This window comes from Zalophus californianus, chromosome 3 (genome assembly GCF_009762305.2).
Source record: "Zalophus californianus isolate mZalCal1 chromosome 3, mZalCal1.pri.v2, whole genome shotgun sequence".
Taxonomy (NCBI): domain Eukaryota; kingdom Metazoa; phylum Chordata; class Mammalia; order Carnivora; family Otariidae; genus Zalophus; species Zalophus californianus.
The window spans coordinates 87578871-87583202 of NC_045597.1; the positions used below are offsets into that span (position 1 = coordinate 87578871).

General features: G+C 42.0%; 1 pseudogene; it reads right to left on the minus strand.

The window, feature by feature from the left end:
* Positions 1–2042: 2042 nt before the first annotated feature.
* Positions 2043–3481, minus strand: LOC113920403 (annotated as a pseudogene).
* Between the last annotated feature and the right edge of the window lie 851 nt (positions 3482–4332).

Genomic DNA, 4332 nt, shown 5'->3' on the forward strand with positions numbered 1-4332 from the left:
ATAAGATAACTTGGATGAATCTCCAGGTCATTATGCAGAGTGAGAAAAAGCCAATCCTAAGTGGTTATATTTTATATAATTCCATGTATATAACATTCTTGAAATGACAAACCTTAGATAAAGGGTCAGTGGCCAGCAGGGGTCAGGGAAATAGGTGGGGAGTGATGTGGTTGTGGCTGTAAAAGGCCTTATCAGGCAACATGGTGGGAATGAGACTGTTCTATGTTGTGACTGTATCAATGTCAATATCCTGTTTGTGATATCATTAGGGGAAACTGTATAATGAGTATAGGGGATCCCTATGTATAATTATATACAACTGGTATAAATTTTTTCAAAATAAATTTTCTCAATTTTCTCAAAATAAAAAGTTTAACAAAAAAAGCAATCACATTAATCAAATATTTTCATTTATTCTGCTGAGCTTCAACTTCTTGAAATACAAAATGATATGAGAGTGGTTATAAATTTTTGTTTACAGTATTAGTTCCAATATTATAAGGCACATACTTTGATTCACCAATATTAAGCTAATAAATATTCTGTAATTTCATATATACTCACTCCTTTGATCCTCATAGAAACTCTGTGAGTTAAGTAATATGTTCTTCATGTTAAAAAGTGAGAATAATATATTTTCTGTGTTAGAGAAAAAGAAACAAATGGGAAGGGATTAGATGAAGTCATGCATCTAATTACCATCAAAGATAAAAAATCTACACTTTGTGTTTTGATACTGGGTCTAGAGTTCGCTAACCATGGAGATGACTTAGTACTGGGGTAAGAAAGAAAGAAAGGAAGGAATTAAGGAAGGAAGGAAGGAAGGGAGGGAGTAAAAGGTGTTACATTGCATTTAAGAAATCAGTATTTTTTTTTACTAAAATCTTCAGTGGTGTTATAAAGGAAATAGATATTATGGTCCTTGACTTGATATTTGGGGGGAGGCAAAGGTGGTTATAACCATTGGGGCACATAAGACATTGTTAGAGAGTGTCAGACAGTCAAAACAACAAACAAACAAACAAACAAACAGAAAACACTATTTGTTTATGAACAAAACTTATTTCCACAAATTTGATTCAGGAAGCTTCTATGCCTCAGTGTTCACTAGAGATATGTTCAGTATCCAGTACTACACTATTCTCTGGGGATATGAAAAGAAAAGAACAAAGACTTGTTTTCATGAAAGTCAAACTTTTAGGAGCTATAAACATGCAGTCCTGCACAACAGACTGTACAGGTACCAGTAACCAGTAAGAATGACCTAGCCTGAAAATCATACTCAAAGGTACATCTGCAAGAATGTTGATCGTTCAGCTGTCTTCCCTATTGGCCAAGTTAGCTTGAAACTAGAGAAAATATTGACAAGTTGGCCGAACTGCCTTGATTTTTTTTTAGTCATGAAGAGAGAATGAAAATATAAAATTAGTCATGCAGAAAAATCCTGCATCACTTAATTCTAAGGGCTTTAGTGTTGATGGATATGTTGGTCATGATGCTTAAATCTTTGAAAACAAAGAGAAATTATACTGCTGTTCAATTTCAGCCTTAAAAAGTAACAATTTCCCAAGGTCCTGTTTTATTTGCGAATCTGGGTTTGTAGGTCCCTGTTAATTAAACACCTTAGGAAATCTTGCCTGTGAAAGCAGGACATAGTAAGGTAACATGAACTTATTAAAGAAGCCATTGAAATGAGGCAACCCACAGACTGATTTCAAGTGAAATTGTTTTGTTTTATATCCTTAAAAATACCTAAGACTAAGAGAGCCAAGGATGTAAGAGGGATAATGCATTCAGATTGTCAAGAAAGAAAGTGGAATTAGATTGCTGAAAATAAATAACTCAAACTCCCAAAAGGCATGTTTATGATATGCAAAAAATTCCTATTCCATATTCGTTGTAAAGAAGGAGACAGTATTTTTTTTTTTTTTTTTTGGCGGTTAAAAGGTTTTTTATTTTCTGGAGGAGGCCGGGGGCGGAGGCTTTGTGGCTGAGACGGAGGGGCCAGGCACCAGCAGAGGTGGCAGGGCGACGCGGGGCCCTCACTCCCGCCTCTGCAGGTGGATGTAGATGACGCCGGTGGCCAGGTCGAGGGGAAGGCCACCCAAGCCCGGGCAAAGCAGTAACTGAAGCTGTCCTCCCGCGGGCATTCCGCCAGGGTCTCCTCCGCGTGAATGGCGTAGATCAGCGCCCCGGTAAACACCGACACGCTGGTGCAAAGCTGGCAGAGGCCAGTGGCATAGAAGAGCCCGCCTCGCCGCATGGTGTAGAGCTGGAACATGAACAGGATGAAGGACAGGCAACAGAGGATGAGGGAAAGCACCATGAGGACCTGGACCGCCTTGAGCCAGCCATTCTCGCTGACCTTACTGCAGGCCCACGTTTTGTTGTCATTGTTCCACGTGCAGTCATACCAGAGATTCAGGGACTCCTTCCCCGGGAGGGTTCACCAGGACTGGGATGGACCGAGAAAAAAAGGACAGTATGTTTTTTACTGTTGTTGTTCTCAATGATATTTGGATCAGGAAGCACACACACACACACACACACACACACACACACACACACACACACACGAAACACACACACACATACACGCTTGCTGTCTAGACAGCAAAAGCCTTAGAATATAAGGCATGGAGAAAATTAGAATGTACGTGGGTAGAGATGAATGTACGGATATTTTGGAAGGATGAACAAAGGTAGGCATATTTCAAATGGAGAAACCAGAGACAATGGAAAGTGTACCCTAAGAGAGAAGGACCTTTATGTTGGGGAAAAGTGAAAAATATAGTTGGTTCTAAAGACTGGGTAAAGATTAGGGATAATCATTTGACAAAATATTTGCCAAACTGGAACATGAGATAATTATTAAACTGAATTTATGATACTGGAATCCTTAACAATCCATTTACTTAAATATTTTGGATGACAGGTACAGGAGCTGAGATGTCTCCTGCTGAAGTAGAAATAGCCCTGGTCTAGTAATCCACAGATATTGTATTTTAGTCCCCTCCCACCCTTTTCAGTGCTTGAACATTGCAAAATCACGTAACCTATTTAAATTGGGGGTCATTTTGTTAGCCAAATTAAGGAATTGGAGAGGCTTTCCAAAATTCCTTCTACTTCAAATAATCTGTCAAATCATACTACTGAGTTAATACAGTATCTTTTCAATCTGTCTTATGGGCTTCTCCATGCTTCAGCTACCGCTAAATGTTAGTTTCCTTCATTTTGCCCTAGGTCCTCCTCCCATCCCATGCTTCCTATTTTCATGCTTTACATGCCCTGCATATCAAATATTTGAAGTCTCTATCTTTAAGTCGAATCTCTTCCAACCACCTAAGAAGATTTCTCCTTGGATATTTCATCCTTAATATTATATATCTAACTACTAATTAACCCTCTCGACCCACCACAGAGGTAAGGCTTTGAATTTCTTTACCTGGAATGCCTGAAATATGGTAGATACCCAATACATGTTTAACTAAATGGAATGTATATTAAATTTAGGAAAATACCAGATTTTATTCTAAGTATAGAATGAAAATATTGGGATATAAGAACAAGATGGCGGAGGAGTAGGAGACCTGGATTTCCTCTGGTCTCAGGAATTCAGCTGAATAGGGATCAAACAATTCTGAAAACCTACGAACTCAACAGGAGACCGAAGAAGAGAGTATCAACAACTCTCTGAACAGAGAAGTGACCACTTACTGGAAGGTAGGACGTACGAAGAAGTGAATCCGAGGCGATATTTGGGAGGATAGACGGCGGGGGAGGGGCCTCCGCCGGCCGCTTCTGGCAAGTGATAGAGCCGAGGAGCAAAAATCGGAACTTTTAGAAGCAGGCTCCACTGAGGGACATCGATCCAGTGGCTAAGCGGGGGGCAGAACCCTCGCGGGACAGTGTGGTCTCAGGACCCTCGGGGTCACAGAAAGACCGGGGCTGCCTGAGTGCAGCAGAGCTCCCAGGTATTGGAGCGGGGAAGCCGGCTGCAGAGATGGAGCTGAGGCACGGGCTTTCAGCTCGGGGTTGCCATAAACTGTGATCCGAGGCCCAGTCGGGCCACTGCTCCTCCAGCAGGGACACAACAAGCGGCAGATCCGGGGACACTCCCTTCCCTCCCCCAGGAGGAGCAGTGTGGGAGCACACGCAGGGATCTGCTGGGTTTGGAGACTCCACATGGGGTTGGGTACCAGAGATAGAAACACTCGGTCACAGGCCAGGTGAGCACGCAGTGCGCCGGAGACCAGGGAGACGGAATGACTGCTTTTCTCTGGGGGCGCACTGAGGAGCAGGGCCCTGAGTTCTCAGCTCCTCTGGGTGGAG